Raw genomic sequence first — 14,864 nt, 5'->3', positions numbered from 1 at the left:
TGTGTGTTTTTTTAATCCTCACCCAAGGATGGTTTTCCCATTGATTTTTAGAGATTGGAAGGTAGAGATGAGGAGAGAGGGAAGGAGGAAGGGAGAAAGAGAGAAAGAAACATCAAGTTGAGAAACACATTGATTGTGCCTCCTGCACTTGCCCCAATCAGCTGGGGCTGGGGATGCAAAGTATGTGCCTTTGACCAGAAACTGAACCCATGACCCTTTGGCCCCTGGGCCAATGCTCAACCACTGAGCTACCAACCAGGCCTTCAAAATATCTTTAATGCCACAGAAGATGTGTAGCACATGATTTTGTTAAGTGAAAAAATAAAATATAAAATTGCAAACATGCATAGATATTAATAAATATGTATAGAATCTCAGAATAAATGTGATAAAGAAAAGATGTAATGTTAAGAGTAGTTGTAACTTCAGGGAAATCAGTTATAATACATTGTTCAGTTTTGTTTTGATAAATAATTTTATGTATTTTCTAAATTTTCTACCATTTTTTCCTATTACTACCAGAGGAAAATAAATTAAAATGTCAAATTTTGGTTTTCTGTTGAAAGTATTTGTGCATTTTGGTATCTGAACTGTAATATATCTGACAGAATTACCTGCTTTTAAAATATGCTTAGTAGGGATCTATTTAAATCATCCTACAACCACCCCATTTTAAGCGCGGATCTACAAGTCACCTTGCAAACACAGATACTAAATATTAATTGATACTTTAAAGAAAATACTAATTTTCTTATAGTAATTTCAGAGAGGCATTCAATGTAGCATGAGTCAGTGGTTTATTGTTTGCTATAACTACTATACAACTGCTTTTTTGTTTGTCTGTTTGGGTTTTTAAATTTCATCATTATTATTGAAGGTCTTGTCAATGTCCCTCTTTACCCTGCTGTCTCCCCCCCCCCCCCCCCAGGCGTTCACCACACTATTATCTGTTTCCATGAATTATACATATAAATTATCACCAAATTCTTTGGTTAATCTGTTTTGAAACTTAAAATAGCAGCCTAAAAATAAGGACATAATTGAGGTGTACTTAGTGAAGTATTCCACAATATCAAAGAATTGACGGCAAGTTTTAAAGTATAAGTTTTAAAGGTTATTTAGAACTGAGTTAGAATACTTATTAGAGGAAAGCTTTTTTAAAATTTGAGTTATGTGTAAAATACATCTCTGGAAGGTGAAATAAAGGGGCTGAGAATGACAGAACTATGATGGCACATACTAAGGCATATGACATCTTCCTGTTTGCTTATAACTTACACCTACTAAGGAATATAGCTTCAATAAATATTTACGGATCCCTTGTATGTATATATGAATGAATGTGTGAACAATTAAGTGAATGAAAGTATCAACAGTGAGTTGTTGTGAGTTGTTAAAATATCTTAAAGAGATTGTAGTTCTTCTAACATATGTGTGTTTTGCTTTGCTTGTAAATAGTGTAGCTATTTTAACTTAAGTAGACCAAATGAATTTTAAATCTTTTAGGGATAAAGCAGAAAGAGCAGCAGAAATAAAGAACTGAGTTATTTTGTTTCCATTTTAAATCAATTTAGGCAAAACTATGTAAAACCTATATTTTGTAACCTAATGTATTGGACTTAATCTATTATAACAGGTAGGCTTCCGATCTCCAGTGTTGAACAAGAACATGAGATTGACGTTCTCATAGGGTATTCACATAGCCAAGTACACATATGACATTCCATTGAGAATGAGAGAGCCATAGAACAAGGCATATCTTTAACTTTGAAAGTGATCACTATGTCAAAGTACAGATATTAGCCCTTCAGTGCTTTAGCACAAAGGACTGTGGCCCTGAGTAGCAAGACAAATGATTATATGTTCAGCAACAATGTCTTTAGTTTGGGGAGAAAAGGGTTAGAATATGTTGTACCTGGGTGCAACAAGAAAAGCTTAATACACTTTGGGTCCAAGCTTTACCAGTTCAGTCAAAAACTAAGCAAACATGTCTTGTGCCAGTGTGGTGCAGGTATGGAGCTAAACTAATAACTCTGGTATCAATGCCATTGACAGTAGCGGAAATAGTGCCTAAACATCTTATGGTTTCTCAGTCTCAAAATTTCAATAACTATTCCTGGAAACTTGTTATTTTCTGGAAGGCACACCTCAAACTAAGGAGATGGAAAAGCTGCCTGTTGATTCCGGTGACTTGACTCATCTTAACCACACATCAAAAAACAAACTAACTAAATTTCTTCTATATTTTTCCCTAAGAGCCAAGTTATTTCTACAAAAACTTTTTTTGGAAAAAAAGATGTGCTATAATTTTTCCATAACGATGCAGGGTTTTTAAATAAGCAAATTGCTGTTCATCTTCTTATTCTTCTTAGCCATGAGAATTCTTCCCTGACATGAGAATTACCAATCTAATCCTTGTATATATGCCATATTGAAATCACTGCCCAACACAGACCATATTGGTGTCTTATTTATAGCATGCTTAGGCAGCATCCACACTATGTGATAATTTAAAACCTCCTACTGAGGCCTTTTTAAGTCAAATTCGATGATACCATTTGCATTAGAGAAAAACACACTGAATGTTATAACACCGGACACCACAATAAAATCCTTATTTATCTTATACCCGTGGTTACAGTTCTATTTTTAATAAGTAAATATTTCATACATCTGAGGATAATGTTCCAATTGATTTCTGTTGACCAGTTAAAAATGAAAATATTTCAAATCAAGTGTGAATTTCTCTACTTTTGTAATGCACACATCTTTAAATACTGTAATGTTCATTCATGTGCTCTAGCAACAGGTCTAATTTTCACAGTTGGTTTTTGTTTATTTTTGTTTTTGTTTTTTTTAACCACTATCAGGCTCAAATGCTCCAGGGTTCATACATGCTTTAACTAGCCAGGCACCTCTGTTTCTGGTTGTGTTTTGTTCCTATAAGTCAACTGCAAAAACTGGACTTTTATACTATTTCTTGTGAAACAATATTCCAGAACTGAAAGTACTATAAGTAAAATGAATTATTGCTTGATTTTTCATGGTAGAGTGGGTTCATCTTTGATTTATTCTCTATTGACTAAGCTTTTCTACAATTTTGTAGGACTAGAAGTTAGCCTAGAAAATTGATATCAATCCAAGTGATAATTATCTGGGAATAATGAAAATCATTCATGTCTATAATAATATATATATAAATGTTGTCCAGGAAAGATGCAATTGGTTTTAGTCTGATTAAAAAAAGAGATAACTCCAAGTATTACAATGTATTGCTATGTAGGATATTATACGGTTTTACATCTATTAGAAATATTCCAGCATTCTTGACAGATTTTTCCAAAATCTCCTTTGAACCAGTTTTGACATTTTACTATTCCTTAATGGATTTTTAAAAATCTTTGACACATTTATTTTATATCACATGACAGCCATGTTTTTAATCCTTTAAAAATAATTTAGGAATCCCAAAACATATCACAGTTTTAATAATATAAATATCATTATGTGAGTTAATATCTATTCTATCTTTACTATCTAGACATATTCTGAGTGTTGTCTCCAACTCACTTGATTTTCATAATAGCTCTACAGGCTATAATCATTATTATCACACTGATTTATAGATGAGCAAATTGAGGTATAAGGATCTAGCGTGATGAAGGTTATATATCTGTATTTGATGCCAAAATATTTTTGTTCGACTCAGTATAGTGCTTTTTATAATTATGTATTTTTCTGAATCCATGCCTTCCTACCCAATAGGTTGTTTTTTATTAGGCGTTGGGGGTGAGTGGGGATAGACTCACATCTTATCTTGATTCCTTTCCTTTTAAGATTCATTGCCAACTGTTCTATTATATCCCATGCCTTCCTAAGTGATGTCTAATGTCTAATCTGTGCAGTGACCCTCCCATTTTATCAAAGATCTTAGCATAGTTGTTCTCCCACTTTACTGTGCATCAGAATCACCTGCAAGGTTTGATAAAATACAGACTGTGGAGCCCCATCCCCAAAATGCCTGACTCAGTAGGCCTGGGTGAGGAAAAACAATCTGCAATTCTACAAAGTTCCACTATGATGCTGACACTGTGCAGAGGCCACACTTTGAAAACTACTGTCTTAGGATATACTGCTAACCTCCTATAGGTCGACAGCTAATTAATCTAGGTTGGACATCATCTATTTCTTGATCATGATACTTTTATTGCACACTGGCTATCCCTGGATGACTGTAGCCTTTCCTCTGCCTCTTTTTGTTACCATAGAAGCATTTGTCCTCACCTGTATTGTTATAACTATAGATGTAAATATTCTGAAATGTGGAGCTGACATCCGCATAGTGAAATTCTCCTAAAGACTCCAGGACATAGCCCTATTTGTCACACCTGCCTTAATCTGATTATAGGACAAGTAACATTTTGGGGAGGGCGAGGGAGCGGGAAGTTCTCTGAGATGCCAACTCTCCACTGTTAGAATGTCAGCAAATTATTGCCCTTGACACAGGTGCTAATTACATCACTCCTACTCCCATTACTATTGTAATTGCTTCCATCCTGTCACCTACTGCTTCCTAGCTCCAAGGCTGCCTCTTCATGGCCAGATAACTTTATGGGCACTGTGTCCTTTCTTCAAAGTTATTCCTGGTCTGGCGCTGATGATTGATGGGGTCAATAGGATATTGGTTATGCAGTAGTAAGAATTAGAGAGTAAACAGATCTGACATTCACCTATCTGATACTATATCCACTGGTTTTGAAGAAAGGTAAAGAGAAAAACATTTATTTTGAAAAAAGGGGGGAATAGTATTGCTTATTATTTACTGACAGAACAAATCTTTTTTTTTCCTCTTCATTTTGTACTAAGGTATTATATGTGTACAACCTTTTTTAACAGGTAAGCAAACCTGTTTGTTGATGAAAGTGTTGCTCTCAGTCACATTAAGCTTAATGCACCATTATTGACAGAGGCCTGGTTTCCAAAAGTGCTTTTAAAATGGTTTTCTTCCAGGTCATTTTCTTATTAGGAGATTTCACAGTAGGTACTCAGCCTATAACCACATCGCAAGACCAAAGTATCTGATGCTATCAGTATTAATGCATTTATAAGTTGGTCTGAAAGGCTTGATAGATTCTTGCTGAAGTGATAAGAGAGCCAGATTCAATGGACAATGGGAAGTGCCCTCTACTCATTTCTGAAGGCTAGCAAGAGGAAACTGGCAAAGGGCTTTGGTCAGAAATAGAGCAAACGGATAGAAGTAGGTACATTCTAAATGATACTGCTAACATAACTTTTATAAATAGAATGTCAATTCTGACTCTTTACAGGAAAGGAAAAAGAAAAAGCATATCCTGGGGCTCGAGCTTCCTCTGACTTCTCCCATGGTACTCTTTCCAAAAAGAAATCATCCAGAAAAATTCAAGAGTGGCAGCTAATGAAGTAATGTCTGCTTGATATCCATTTAGAAATTACCTAACTTCTAATTCATCTTTCATAAATCCTGTTTTAATCCACTAATTGTCTTATGGTAATGACTGTTTTTATTGGGACTACTGAGGGATAAAGTGTGTATTTTATTTTCATTAACTGGAATGAGGAGAGAAACATCCTCAGTTGCCTTTCGCAGTGCCTTGACCTGGGATCAAACCGGCCACCTTTTGGTGTACAGGATGACACTCCAATCAACTGAGCTACCCAGCCAGGGCTATTTTATTGTTTTTAAATGCATATTAACTGCTATCAAATAATGTTGCTTTTTAATACAGATTGCTGAACTATGAATTAAATTTTGAGTAAAATACCTGTGCTAGGTGAAGTATAAGTGTAAAGAAAGGGCTTTTGTTAATAACAGCTTTATTGAGATATAATTCACATGTAATAAATTCATCCAGTTAAAGTTTAAAATTTAATGGTTTTCAGTACCTTTCATAGATATTGATATATGCAATATTACCACTATGAATTTTTGAATATTTTCATTTAAAAAAGAAACCCCATACCTTTGGTTATCACATCCTATATTGTTCCTGTCCTAGCCTATCTCCATCCCTAAACAATCACTAAATGACCTTTCTGCAGATATGATCATGCTGGATTTAACAGAAATGAAATAATATATTGTGTTTTATTCCTGCTATCATTCACTTAGAATACTTTCAAAGTTCACCCATTTTTCAGTATGTATAAGCACTTCAACTCATTTTTATGGCTGAAGGCTATTCCATTGTTGAAAGTATTACAGATGTTCCTCCCACTACCACTACCCCTTCTAGTGTGCCCTTGCCCCCTACCCAGGCCTCAAAGATCCATATGCTATCATGCCAAAAATGGAACTCCAGAGGGTTCATCCTATATAATAAAAGCCTAATATACTAAATTGTCTGGTCGACCAGTTGGCTGTTCAACCAATCAAGCATAATATGCTAATGATATACTAAGGCCACTCAACTGCTTGCTATGATGGGCACTGACTTCCAGGGTCAGATGCTCTGACCTGTAGGTTAGCCTGCTGCTGGGGTCCAGCAGATTGGGACTGAGCAAGATGGGCCAGACATACCCTGGAGCCCTCCTGCAGTCCCTCCACAGCTGGCCAACCTCCCGCATCCCTCCCAAGCACTGATCATGCACTGGTGGGGTCCCTTGATCTGGCCTGCATGCTCTTGCAATCTGGAATCCCTCAGGGGATATCAGAAAGTCAGTTTCAGTCTGATCCTACAGCCCAGGCTGAGGGATCCTACTGGTGCACGAATTTGTGCAACAGGCATCTAGTATTTAATAAGCATAAATTTCACATCTTTTCCCAACTGGCAAATCTTTTTTTTTAATCAAGTATCAGAATTCCCTGGGAGAAAAATAATAAGCACTTATATACTTCCTGAAACCTTGCTGAACTCATTTATTAATTCTAATAGTTTTCAGTAGACTCCTAAAGAGAGAAGTTACTCTCATCTTAGACCACATGTGTCAAACACAAGGCCCGCGGGCCAAATCCGTCCCGCCAGGCCTTGCAATGTGGCCCGCACCGCGCTGTCATCACTGCACTCCGCTGCGTTTCCATCACAATGACAGTTTATGACTGTTCAGTAAACCATTTGGCCCGCGATTTAGGCTGGTTTTTAGATTTTGGCCCCTTCTCTGATTGAGTTCGACACCCCTATCTTAGACCATAAGCCAATACTTAGTAGAGCCTAAAACAGAAAACACTTAACATTGTGTTTGTGTGCGTGTGTACGTGTGTGTGTGTGTTTTGAATTGTTAGATTAGATTTTAGTATCAGAAATGAATCCTTGGTAGCAAATACAGGAACAGATTTACAAAATTCCAAAACTGAGGTACTATATGATGCATTCTAATATGATATTTTCCTATTAAGAATTTCTTTTAACACCTTTTTTAGTCTCGGTGACAATAACAAGCTTTTCTTTAACAAATAGAACTTTTCCTGTGGTTATCTCTCTGTACTATTAACTCATAGGAGGAACAGGCAGAAATACATCTTCAACACAAATAAACTACTAGCCAACTTTGTAATGTATTGACACAGTAAATTTTTTTTTCTTTCAGAGGTAGTCATTAACCTTAACTGTGAAATATAAACTTACTATATTGATAATATAATTCCCATTAAGGGATTTATATTCCCTTAATGAATTATCCCAATAATTCATTATGAGCCATATTTTGTTATATACAATGTTTCTAGTGTACATATTAGACACAAAATATGCAATGCTACACTAATCACATAGTAAATAGAATAGTAATTTTATTTATCATAAGCTCTCATTTCTCCTGAATACTTACATCTCTTAATAGGTTTATATTAAAGAATAATTATGAATGGTTTGTAGACTGAGAATATAATTTAATCAGGAAATTTAACTTCTCTGAAATATAGCTCTTAATAGCAAATATGATAACAAACACAATTATTTTTTTCCTTTAAAAATTATAACTGCTGGAGAAACCAAGATAGTGGCATAGGTAAACACCTGAATGTGCTGCCTTACACAACCACTTCAAAAACTAAAAGAGAAAATGGGTATCATCCAGAATCATGGAAAGGCTGGCTGAGTGGAAATTATACAACTAGAAGGAAAAAGAAAAGTACACTGAGACTGGGAAGAGGAGCAGAGTTGCAGAGGTACAGAGGACCACACACAGAAAAGGCTGGCAACTGAGTATGCAGTAGTCTTTTTCATTTGGGAGGAAGATACAAGCTCCCGACTGCTCTGAACTCCAGTTCTGGGTGAGATTCTGTGGACCGAGACTCATATGGGGAGAAACTGGACTGTCTGGCATCAGGCAGAACTCGAAGGCGGCTTTCTCTCAGAGGTGCTTGCAGAGATCATTATTCCTGTACGGTGCCAAGGGACACAGAGCATGGGATCTCTTCCAGGAGGGGCTGACAGTCAGCCACTGCTGTTTGCTCCACCCTGGCGATTTACTGAGATCCCGCCACACCCAATTTACAACCCCACCCAACCTGTGCTGCAGATGCTTTTGCCTATGAATGGCCTGGCCCTTTGCAATCTGAAACCTAACATACTGAAGGTGGGTCAGAGAGCCCCAAAACCTCCAAAAGAAGGCCCAAGGCTCAACAGCAGCTTGCATTGCTTCACAGCTGGGCCTCATGTGGTACCAAACCCCAAACAAAGAGAAGGAATCTGCAGGCATCTCGGTAGCTCCTGCTTTGTAGCATCTCTCCTTGGTGAACCAAGAACCATTGTACCCAGTGGTCAGAGAGAGACCATCCAGGCTACAACTCTTCAGATCCATAAGAGACACACTAAGGGGGCAGACTCAGTGAGCACCAAAGTCCCACTGAAGCATGTCTTGCCCCATAAGAATGTCTCCAACACAGAAGTTCTCCCATCATAGACACAACTGATCCTCACAGCCAACTGGCCTGGAGGTCAATTCCTCCCAGTGATACCAACACAATCAAGGCTTAACTACAATCTTTACTATACTTATTAAATCATAACATATTTTATAACTATTAAACCCTTAAGACACCCACAAAGGGGTGCACCAAGAGTGTCCACCTCAAATAATTAGGGAGGCTGAGCCACTGGGCCCCATAGGACACCTAGCACACAAAACTACATGAAAAAGGACCAACTAGAAATTAGGCATACACTGACCGAAATAAAAAATAATATACAGAGATCCAACAGTAGACTAGAGGATCCTAAAGAATCAAGTCAAAGATTTGAAATACGAACAAACAAAAACACCCAATCAGAAAAGCAAAAAGCAAAAAGAATCCAAAAATATGAAGATAGTATAAGGAGCCTCTGAGACAACTTTAACTGTAAAAACATCTGAATTATGGGGGTGCCAGAAGAAGAGAGCAAAATATTGAAAACCCATTTGAAGAAATAATGATAGAAAACTTCCCCTACCTGGTGAAAGAAATAGATTTACAAGTCCAGGAAATGCACAGAACCCCAAACAAAAGGAATCCAAAGAGGACCACACCACAACATATAATAATTAAAATGCCAAGAGCAAAAGAAGACAAAGAGAGAATCTTAAAAGCAGCAAGAGAAAAACAGTTAGTTACCTACAAAGGAGTACCCTATGACTGTCAGCTGATTTTTCAACAGAGACTATTCAGGCCAGAAGGCAGTAGCAAGAAATATTCAAAGTGAACCTACAACCAAGATTACTCTACCCAGAATAGCTATCATTTAGAATTGAAGGTCAGATAAAGAGCTTCACAGATAAGAAAAAGCTAAAGGTATTCATCACCACCATACCTAAATTCTATGAAATGCAGAAGGGTATTCTTTAAAAGAGGAGGAAGTAGAAAAAGGTAAAGATAAAAATTATGAACTATAGTGACAACAAATACATACCTATTGAATGGCCTGGCCATTAATTTTTCTGAATCAAAAAATTAAGTGAATAAAAAATCTGATGAACAGAATAAAGTAGTGAATACAATAGGATCAGGGGTATAGAAAGGGAATGGACTGACAATTCTGGGGGGGGGGGAGGGAGAAGGAAACAGATGATAGGGGTGTGGGAAGAGACTGTACAAAAAATTGTACACCTGTGGGAGAGGAGGGGTAAGGGCAGAGGGTGGGGTGAAAACCAGTGGAGGAGAATTATGGGGGAGGGGGGGAGAAAGAGAAACAACTAAAATAATCTGAACAATAAAAATTTATTAGGAAAAAACATTATAACTGCTTATTTTACTATTGCTTCTTTGAGAAATATAGCAAAACCACCTATACTGTGCTGTTCAAGACATGTTCAATTTTTTTTAAAAAAATGAAGTGTGTACTTCAAAAAATGAAATGATCATATGAGGCCAATATGAATTTTTTATGAAAAGGAATAAAGATTCAGAAATATTAAAAAAAAAAAAAAAAAAAAAAAAGAGTATATATGTGAAGTGAGCCTGGAGCTTCCTGATTCAAATTAACTTTATCAGACTTGCTGTTGCATCTCCTGCCAATACTCCACTTGCTGTTAACGCCTACACTTTAAAACTAACTTATATTTTCATAGCAATGAAGCCCATTTTTTAAAGTTCTGTATCTTAAAACTCGCCAATACTTCTATAATTCAAATCTTAGGAAAAAATCTTGTAACAGCATCATTTTTCTTTCCCTAGCAAATCTTAACCTATAAGGTCATTATAGAAATGTAAAGCATAAAAATGAGGTAGCCCAGGGCATGAAGTTTCAATCCAGTAATTAATCACGTGCCCATTCAATTATTTAGGAATGAATTACAACTTTAAAATCTACTTTTTGATAAGTTTTACCTTAAATTCCTACAGTTACTTTTTTTAAAGATATAAAAATATGGATCTTGGTCTACATTTATCATTACATACTACTAAATTAAATCAGGAAGTGTTTCTGAAAAATAATATATGAGCACCAGCTAGGCCTTCCAAAGAGATGTGTTTATTTAATAGGGAAAGTAAAGTCTAAAAGAGGTAATAAAATGTGCTGAAACCCAGATTTTAGTTACTAAAGTCAAATGAATTTTACAACATCAACATTGATAGATTCTGTGGTGCAACAGATAAACCTGAATTAGAATAGAAGTTGTTTTAAAAAGAAGTTAGTTTTTGCCGAAACCGGTTTGGCTCAGTGGTAGAGCGTCAGTCTGTGGACTGAAAGGTCCCGGGTTCGATTCCAGTCAAGGGCATGTACATTGGTTGCGGGCACATCCCCGGTAGGGGCTGTGCAAGAGGCAGCTGGTCGATGTTTCTCTCTCATCAATGTTTCTAGCTCTCTATCTCTCTCCCTTCCTCTCTGTAAAAAATCAATAAAATAAAATATAAAAAAAAGTTAGTTTTTATAGATGCACCACCTCCTTTCATCTGATTTAGAAGCATAAAACACAATTAATTATATTACTTCAAAATTTAATAGACCATAACAGTGCAGTTACCTCACATATAAAGTGTGAATTCTATATTTCCAAGCTTCTTTCAATTCTTGCACACTCATGGAAAAATTGTGAATAACATTTATTTATTTTTGACAAATGACAACTGTTTATATATGGTATAAAATGTGTTTTTTTGATATAATACACATTGTGAAATGATTAACACAAACTAATTAACATAACCATCATCTCAAATTGTTACCTTTTGCATCTATTTGTGTGGTAAGGATACTTAAAATGTACTCTTTTAGCAAATTTCAAGTATACATTATTATTAATGACTAGAGGCCCAGTGCAAGAAATTCATGCATGGAGGCGGGGATGTCCCTCAGCCCAGCCTGCACCCTCTCCAATCTGGGACTCCTTGAGGGATGTACAATAGCCCGTTTAGGCCCAATCCTAGTGGGATCCTGCCAAAACGGGAAGTCGGACATCCCTATCACAATCTATGACTGCTGGTTCCCAACTGCTCACCTGCCTGCCTTCCTGATTTCCCCTAACCGCTTCTGCCTACCAGCCTGGTCACTCCCTAACCACTCCTATGCCAGTCTGATTGATGTCTAACTGCTCCCCTGCCAGCCTGTTTGCCCCCAACTTCTCTCCTCTGCCGGCCTGGTTACTTCTTTGTTTAAAGCACATAAACTCTATACTGGCATTTGGAACTGACTGATTTATTGTGGAAGGTTGCTCCGGGTATTACAGAATGTTTAGCAGTATCCCTAGCCTCTCCTTTCCTGGTTGTGGCAATCAAAAATGTATCCAGATATTATCAAATACCCCTGGGTAGTACAAAATCTCCACAGTTGCAGCCACTGCCTTAAAATTAATGAAGCTGAAGTTCTGGAGAAAGCTTTGACAGTAATAATAATGAAGAAAAAAAATATGGGAATTTGCCTATCCTCTCCATTTGTTTTGTTTTCAGTGTATATGCTCTTTGAATGCAGAACTATATCTGATTCAGTGTTGTTCCTTCATCGCCCTTGCATATTGACAAGACAGTAAATAAACTGGTTTGATATGGCATTATTTCAAATTTGTCAAAGGGAAAATGTGTTGAATATTTAATTATGTGTACCCCCTTGATTTCCAAAAAGGCATAAAAATTGCCAAAATATTATCCTTACAAATCATATGGCAATTTCTTACATAAGTTGCAGATTGACAGAGAACTGAAGCGGTGCTGGTGTCTCTTTCATGCACCATTTGAACTGTCCTTAATTTTTCACTTGCTACTCACCCAGAAGACTTCCTTCCTCTTCTGACAGAAACTTAAAAATTCAGGCTGTGACTGGGGTGGACAGAAGTCGGCCTTCGGAGGGGAGGGGGGCGGGGGGAAGGCTGCAAAAGCTCACTGCATGCAAATCTATTTTAGTTTATTATTTTAATTCCAGAAAAGAAACTGGAATCTTGCTTCCTTCACATGAAACAAAAAGGCAGCCTTAATAAGTCAACTCTATTATTGTGTGTGGGGAGATAGGGAGTCCTTATATATCTGTATTCTGAATATCCCTAAAGTATTAAGTATAAACATTTTAGGTAAAATAACACAATTTTTCAACTTAAAGGAGTTTGGGAAACTCTAACACAGAAATCTAAGTAGTTAAATAGCACCTTCCATATAGCAGATGATCACCAATAGAATATTAACTCTTTGAGTGGTTGTAATTTAACAAGATGTTTTACCATTAAAATTATAACAATTTTAAAACTATCTTGTTTTATTCAGGTGTTTTTGTTTTTGTTTTTTGGTACATAGTCCCTTATGAACCCGGGGTACATAACAAACTTTGTTGAGGATTATATAAAGAAGAAAAGCTAGTAAAGACCAGTCTATACAAAACAGGAAAAGAAAGTAACTATTTTACTGATAATTCCGAATGCTAAACTGCACACATTACATGTGTGAAAAGAACAAATATGGTCAAATATATACCTTGATTCAAATCTAAATAAGAATCTTCCCAATATTGCGTGAACTATTTCTTGCCTACAACTGGTGGGAGTGTAGGTTGTAGCTAGTGAGGAAGATATTCAGCTTATTGGCAGTCAAAGTATGAGTGTGTGTGTGTGTGTGTGTGTGTGTGTGTGTGTGTGTGTGTGTTTTGTGTGTGTTTGTTATTGTCACTTAATATGGCTTCAGCTAAAAGCAACAACGCTGGAATAAAATTATCTTCCTAGCCACAGTGTATAGCAAAAATATTTGTAAAACCACTACATATTCTTATTACTCAATATTTCTTATAAACTGATGGTAGCTTTAAAATCTAACTGTAAAGCAGTAATTTAATATGGTTAATGAGGCAAGAAGCTAAAAAAACCATTTGACCAATTTATATCCAGCTAGTGAATCACAAGACTTATCTTCCTAACCAAGGACACTGGAGAACAAATGGTTTATACCTCTCCCCTGCAAACCAGAGAAGAAATAGTTTAAATCACCATGTTCAGGGGAATAGAGGACAGAGACCCAATTAATGCCATTTGTGACACCCAAACCCAAGGACAGATGAAATCAGGAGAACAAATAACAAAGACCTGATTAGATCCAGACAGACCCCAAATAAAAATCAAACAATAAAACCAACCAAAAAAAAAAAAAAAATCATACCAAACTGCCCTATATGCTCATTTTAATACATCAACATATTTAAAGCACACCCAAAAAAGCTAATGAATATTCTGCTGAAACAGTCCCCTAAGATTCTTGCCCACAGGAAAACAATTAAAAAAAAACACGAAAACAAACAAACAAAAAAAAAAAACACCTCAAGACAAAAAATACCAGTGTGTCCTTGCTCTGGAGCGTGTCTGGCACAAACTTTTTACTTTCCTTCTCCTAATGGTCCCAGGAGACTTACAACTAGGGGAGCAGAGGGCAGGGACAGCTCCTCTCAGGCTGCCGCCCTAAACCTGTTTGCAAAGCCCCCCTTTTCTCTGATTTCCCAGTGAGCTCACAGCAGCCCCGCCTTGGCTCCCTTCTCTCCTAGAACATTCCTGGGAGCCAAGCAGAGCACCACTTAGTCTCCCTCCTGTTGCTGCTTCTGCCCGAAGCCCTTCCTCTGTCTCACTATCCTCAACATCAATACAAGTACACACACAATCACCAAAACTCATGCTGTGAAATCTTTTCTACGCAAAGTCAAAAACCCACACCTTACAGGCCTGCCCGAGGCAGAGCCGGACTGGTCCTGGGCCAGTGACAATTAGGACTGGACACAGAAGTTTGCCCGAGGCAAATCCATTTTAATGGTATCATTTATTCACTGTTGAGCTAACTGACATACCAGTCCAAGAGTTATTAGATGCCAGATTGTCACAGTGTCTACTTTCTTCTCAAATCCAGTCTGTATCTTTTGTAGAGAAAAGATCAGTACTTGACAAAGGAAAAGGAAAAAGGTTATATTGTTATAGCAGGGATAGGAAGAAAGTGAGATTGGTTTTTTTCC

General features: G+C 36.9%; 1 protein-coding gene across 6 annotated transcripts in view; it reads right to left on the bottom strand.

The window, feature by feature from the left end:
• Nucleotides 1-14,864, bottom strand: part of PCLO (piccolo presynaptic cytomatrix protein) — a 253,191-nt gene that overhangs the window by 159,893 nt on the left and 78,434 nt on the right. The window lies entirely within an intron of this gene.

This window comes from Pipistrellus kuhlii, unplaced genomic scaffold (assembly GCF_014108245.1).
Source record: "Pipistrellus kuhlii isolate mPipKuh1 unplaced genomic scaffold, mPipKuh1.p scaffold_m20_p_10, whole genome shotgun sequence".
Taxonomy (NCBI): domain Eukaryota; kingdom Metazoa; phylum Chordata; class Mammalia; order Chiroptera; family Vespertilionidae; genus Pipistrellus; species Pipistrellus kuhlii.
This window is presented reverse-complemented; position numbering and strand designations above follow the sequence as displayed.